The sequence below is a fragment of the Glycine max genome, chromosome 9 (genome assembly GCF_000004515.6).
Source record: "Glycine max cultivar Williams 82 chromosome 9, Glycine_max_v4.0, whole genome shotgun sequence".
Lineage (NCBI taxonomy): Eukaryota > Viridiplantae > Streptophyta > Magnoliopsida > Fabales > Fabaceae > Glycine > Glycine max.
In genome coordinates, this window is record NC_038245.2 from 9,564,978 (window position 1) to 9,572,084 (window position 7,107).

Below are 7,107 nucleotides of genomic sequence, written 5' to 3' on the forward strand. Positions count from 1 at the left end.
TTTATAGCGAAAGTCTTGTGATACCTAAGTAGTGCAAATTTCTTTCGTTTAAGGAAAAAACAGTACACACCAAGGATTTTTGAATATGGAAACATAACATAAAATACATGATAGAAAAAACAATAAAAATACAAATTTAACCTGGTTTAACACTTTTTATCTTGAATCAATAAAAAAGAAGAAAACAAACACATAATGTATTTTATGTGAGTGTAGTGTCTCACATCGAACTGATCGGAGCATTAACAACAAAAAAGAGCTGAGCTGCATTAAGATATAACAACTAAATCTTAAAAGTTTTGAGAAAGATGATCTTATTATGAGAAGGGTGTCAATATAGGAGGAGGGGATTCTATCCATGGGAAGTTGGCTGCAAACTACCTAGGAAGGCCGGGCCTTTATAGGGTATTTCTTCTCTCACTGTAAACAAGCACTAACTCTGAGGACATGCTCTCACGTCAATTTACTATTTATTTCTTTTCATCTTTATCTTTTTTCTCTTCAAACGAACAGGGCTAACAGTTAGTATGGTCTTTTTCATGATGATTGCTATTATCCTAAAAAAATAAGAGTTCTTTTTATATTATCATTACATTGGTATGATATATATATATATATATATATATATATATATATATATATATATAATCAGTGATTAATATCTTTTCCCTTTAATTATATTTTTTTCATTTATAAAATTTGAATATGAGATATTAATTGCTTAAAATGATCAAATTCAAATTATACTCGGAACAATATCATATTGTTGCTAAAATAAGAGTTGTACCTAAAAATAAAGACAGGATGTACACCCTCCATAGTGTAATAAGAGCTAAAAGAATTAACAATGTTCTGGACCTATTTGTAGATTGAAAGCCTATCAGTACAAGAGTGTAGCCTTATCTTAATCAATCTGAGTGCGTGACTTAATCATTGTGTTAGCTAGGAATAGCATTTGATCAGTTTACGAGCGCATCCAGCAGAACGTGACATATGATGTGCCTTTTATACTTGTTAGAGCAATATCAACAAAAAATGAAAAGAAAGAACAATCTAATCGAGCAGAATAAAAAATGTAACAGAATATTTTTTTGTGATACATATTTCTGGCATATGCACTAAAGATAGGTATTTCATGTTTGTAAATGAAGTTGAGAGGAGTGGATTTTGGATGTTGAGGTCGACGAAAGTGATGTAATGTTCTAAAGGAACAGTGTATAATGATACTTGAACAAACACGTGATAGAGTCTATGGAATATATTTAAAGAAACTTAATTAATTATCTTATATTCTATAAGGTGATACTAATTAAAAAGAAAATTAAATTAGATAAATTGGAAAAAAAATAAAAAGAAAAAAGAAAACTCAAGGAACACACAAAAGCCCTTGTATTTGGGCAAAACAGCTTCTCTATCTATTGTTAGTTTGACCCTAGAGCAAATCAATATTACATAAAAGAAACCTCAAGGATTTTTTTATTGTAATCTAGGAGGTATATGAGATTTTTATTTGAGATAATTTAAAGCGATATTATCAGCCTTAACTCCATGCCCAAATTAAGAATTCAACCTTAAACCTGTTAAAAAATGCAAATCGTAATCAGTTGTATCAACGACTTTTGGTGACACGTTTGGACTTTGATCTTTATGAACAAAGAGAGAGAAAAGAGAAGGAGCAATTGTAGGACAAATATTAGGTCCACATTAACAAAGAGGCAATGTCGTCCATACCAAGCACATGAGTTGCCAACCATTGGTTTTGGGGACCGCAAATAGAGTACTATATTACACTATTTTGCTTGGATTACTGGCTTGGTCTTGGCTACAATATTAATATTATGTATTTGTACAAACCCCACCTCCCATGTAATCACTTCTTGACACTTTAGCTTGCCTGGGGTTTCGGTGGGTGGGGACAAGGGAAGACCCGTCCAGAACTTCGTCCTCATCTATGCACTGCAAAAAGTTTGATAATAACCTCCATTTAATGCATGAATAACACTATAAGGTGCAATGGTTAACGGTACTAGTACCATATATGCTAGCTTGCGATCAAAGGGAAGAAGCCAACACCCAGAACCATCCTATGCTGACTTTACATTAGACTAGAGCATCAATCTAAATCATAAATAATTTTTGAGTATGGAATTTAAATCAAGACCAATTGCATGGGATTTGGGAGGACACACTCTTATATAATGATGAAGAGCGTGGTTGAGGTTTTCTAGTCCAAAGAGAGATGAGGTGTCACGACCCACTCTTGGGCCATGACTGACACATAGACTATGACTTCCTTAGTCTGGTCAGCCTACACTATATAAAATAACCTGTAAAACAACACATAATATATATCTAGACAAATCTATATACATATATCTCATTCCATTCATTTAATATCAAGGTCTCAGGTCACAACACAGACACTTAACATATTGTTCAAAATATCCACTAATATCAATGTTGATTATAAATACTAATCATGAAATGCCTCAAAACATCATAAGTTCATCATCATCATATCTATAAGAGAGAATCATTTACATTTCAAAATAAAGGAATTCTCTCTAAATCTATTACTACCCTAGTCCCTATAGTTGCATTATACTGGAGTTACAAACAAAATATCCATAAGACGCAATGGAGGCCTACCAAAAGATAATCAAATTCCTGGGTATATCAACAAATTAAATTCCAGGAAGTCAGTTACTCCACTATTGTGTATCTGAGAAAAATGAAATAAGATAGGGGTAAGTCACAAGGACTTAGTGAGAGCACAATATACAAAGCGGACAGGAAGGAGAGCACAACATAGCACGAGTCTTTACATTCCAAAGAAATTTAAAAAAATCACATTAAATAAATAAATAAATAAAATACATTTGCTTTTAGAAATCAATGTACTCAAAGAAATATAATTTCAGAACTACTCATAAACTGGTATTCAAGAATAATAACTTTATAGTCAAACTTCCATTCCACTTTGTGCACATAGACCACATTATCTCTTCGTTGTGGTGAACGGTAATTATATGACTACAACATTTAGCTCGTAGGCTGCATTATTTCTTCGTTGCAGCGAACGGAACATAAAAATATACTATGAGTCTCTTACTCATAGGCTATATTATCTCTTCGTTGTAGCAAATGACAAATATAATCATACTATGAGAATTTTACTCATAGGCTACATTATCTCTTCATTGTAGCAAACGACAAATATAATCATACTATGAGAATTTTACTCATAGGTTACATTATCTCTTCGTTGTAGCAAACGACAAATATATTTATACTATGAGGATTTTACTCATAGGCTACATTATCTCTTTGTTGTAGCAAATGACAAATATAATCATACTATGAGAATTTTACTCATAGGCTACATTATCTCTTCATTGTAGCAAATGGCAAATGTATTTATACTATGAGGATTTTACTCATAGGCTACATTATCTCTTCATTGTAGCAAACAATAATCATCATGAACTCCCAATAAATAAATAATTCAACATTCATCCTTTTTATATATAATACCAAAATCTCAAAATAAATTTCCAAGATCATAAAGAATATATATACATTTTGAAGTTTAATTGCTTCTCCTAAATGAACTTTAAAAATGTCGCTAAGTAGATTAACTACTCACCTAAATAGCGCAATCAATGTCTTCCACTGCTGTTGGGAAGATCAACCACCGTATTTTCCACGGGATCTAAGCATTTAGAATAATAGAACAAGGGATTAGACAAAATGCCCAATTTTAGCAAACCTAGGGTTTTGAGAAAACCACAATAATCCCTAATACTTAGTTTCTAACTCTTTTCATACAACCCATAATTAATCAGTGCCATAAAAATTCATCTAACACAATGGGTCATAGATTTTTACCTTAAAGAGATCAAATAGAAAAATCTAAGGAAATGAGTAGTGTTCCCATTTTTCTCCCGTCACCTTCTTGTGCTTGGAAAGACCTAAGGATGCGAAAGCTTGAAAATTTCAGAACAATGGAAGGAGATGATTGAAAGATTGGGAGATGAGATAGGGTTTTAGAGAGGGGTGAATTACTGCAAAAAGAAAAAAAAAAGGAGTTTGGAAATTGGGAGGGGTCTCGGGGTTTAAAACTGGAGGGGAGGGGGAGGTCTCGGGTAATGGAAAGGGGGTGGGGTTGTATTATTTTTTTTTCTTTTAGTGAAACAATGCGTTTCATTCTCCCCTCCTTAAAAAAATTCGTCCTTGAATTTGATCTATGACTAACCTTGAGTCTCAAACAAGTGAGGGTACTTCTCACGCATAATGGTTTTTGGTTCCCAAGTCATCTCCTCACCAGCTGGTCCTCTCCAAGCCACTTTTACTGATGCAACATCCTTAGAACATAAACGTTTCACACGTTTGTCCATTATAGCCACTAGTTGTTCTGTATAACTGAGATTCTCATCAAGTTGCACTGACTGAAGTTGAATAATGTGAGAAGGGTCATGAACATACTTTAGAATCATCAACACATGAAAAACTGGATGAACACTCGATAGATCTGGCAGAAGGGCTAAACGATAAGCCACTTGCCCCACCCTCTCTAGAATCTCAAAAGGACCAATAAACCTGGGGTTAAGCTTACCTCTCCGACCAAAACGTAAGATACCTTTCATGGGAGACACACGCAAAAATACATGTTCTCCTACACTGAACTCTAAAGGTCGACGTCTCTGGTCTGAATAAGACTTTTTGTCTACTTTGAGCAGTCAGCAAGTGATCTCGAATTATCTTGTCCTTCTCAACAGTTTCTTGAATTAGATTTGGGCCTACCAACCTAGGCTCTCCAACTTCAAACCGTCAAATCGGTGATCTACAACGCCTCCCATACAAGGCCTCAAAAGGTGCCATTTGAATACTAGATTGATAGCTATTATTATAAGCAAACTCGGCCAAAGGCAGGTATTGATCCCAACTACCTCCAAAATCAAGCATGCAAGCACGCAACATATCTTCTAGGATTTGTATTGTTCTTTCTGATTGACCATCCGTCTGAGGGTGAAAAGCAGTACTCAAATTCAATCTAGTCTCTAAGTCCTGTTAAAAAGATCTCCAAAATTGAGCTGTGAACTGAGGGCCCCGATCTGATATGATAGACAATGGAACTCCATGCAAGGATACTATCCTCTCTAAATAAATCTTGGCATATTGAGTTGTTGAGTAGGTAGTTTTCACAGGCAAAAAGTGTGCTGACTTAGTCAATCGATCTACAATCACCCACACTAAGTCATAACCCTTTGAGGTTTTTGGTAACCCCGTCACAAAATCCATAGTACTCCTCTCCCATTTCCATTCAGGTATATCAATTTGTTGAAATAAGCCTGCGAGCTTTTGATGCTCTGCTTTAACTTGTTGACATACTATTCATTTAGATACAAATTCAGCTGCATCCTTTTTCATCCCTTCCTGACGAGTCAAGGTGAACACATGAGCCTGCCCTCCACTTGTCTGCCCCTGTCCTTTGCCTCCTGATCCTCTGCCACCTCGATATAATCCATTTGGTGCACATGATCCTGAACCACTAGATTGTCTCATTTGGACCATGGGTGTTGCCACTCCACTAGGAAATGGCTGAAAAGGTGACATAGGGCAGCTCCTAGCAAAATGTCCAACTTGCCCACATCGATAGAAACTTGTTGATCCTTGCCTGCTAGGTCCGGTATGCGCCTTTCCACATGTAACACAAGTAATAGGGTCCCATCAAAAGTCGCACGATGTTGTGAAACACCCCAACTATGAGCTATACTAGTTACTTGACTAGCTTGAGTGACTTGTGGCAGTCAACCTCCCTGTTGACCTCGTTGAGGTTGACTTGTATCATTTCTAAAACCTCCACCACCATGGCCCTAATGACCACCACAAGATGTATCTGAGTGAAACCTCTTGCGTGAGTCACAAGAATTTCCACCCCTGTCTCTGTTTCCTCACTCAATAGTTAAAGCCCTATTCAGAGCCTGATCATAAGTCATGTCACCATGCCCTGCAATTGCCCTGAACAAATAACTCTTCAAACCTTCCATGAACCTCTAAACTCGTAACTTCTCAGTAGCCACCAAGTGTGGTGCATGTTTAGAAAGTCACATGAATTGGATATTATACTCCATCACTGACATCTGCTTTGTTTGCACAAGGGTCTCAAACTCACGTGCTCTGCTGTCTCTAACACTTTGAGGCAAAAAGTGAGCTAAGAACATCTCGACAAACTCATTGTTAGCCGGTGAATACGACTAACTTTTGTGTATAAAACTTGTGTAAATTGTATCAAACTCTTTCAATTTATGGTTATTTTGTAGTGTTATAAGTATTTTCTGTTAAGTATAGGTAATAATTACTTAGCACTTTCATTTTGTTTGTTTAATAATCATTTTCTCTCAATTTCGGGTTAATTAGGCAAACTTTGGAAAGTGTTGTTTTCCACCTTCTCGCCAAGCCAATCTGCTGGCTTAGCGAGCGTCTGCTAAGCGTAACACTCATGAACTAAGCACGAGGAAGACTCTGGAAGAAGATGAGCTGTACAGGTTCGCTAAGCGCATCACTTCAGTTCATTCGCTAAGCGAGAAAGGCACGCGCTAAGCCGAAATTCACTAATGTGCGCTAAGCGGTCCATAAGTGCGCTAAGCGCACGAGCACGAACAAGGCCACCTATTTAAGCCTGAAATCAGATTTTATAAAGAGAGTTTGGACTGGGATTCAGAGCTTTGCATGTCTAGGGTTTCTAGAGAGAGAAAGGTCTAAGTTCTAGAGAGTTTTGAGAGATTTTGTTGTGTGAAGATCTGCAAAGACCAGAGCTTGAAGCAGGAGCCGGTTTGAGAGCTTGAGATGAGTTTGTTAGTGATTGTGAGATCCTAGAGGTGAAGAAGACATCCTCACCACTTGTATTTTTGCAATATTTCATCTTGTTCTTCTCTTTGTTGTAAAGAAGGCTTCCTGGTATGGAAAGCTAAATCCTCTGTTAGATCTTCCCTGTAGGTACCTGATGTAAATATATTTCTATCTATTCAATGATCTTTTGTGTGTTCTCTGTGCTATCTTCTTGTCACTCCAGTATGCCTTTACCTTGATCACGTAGATGCATGC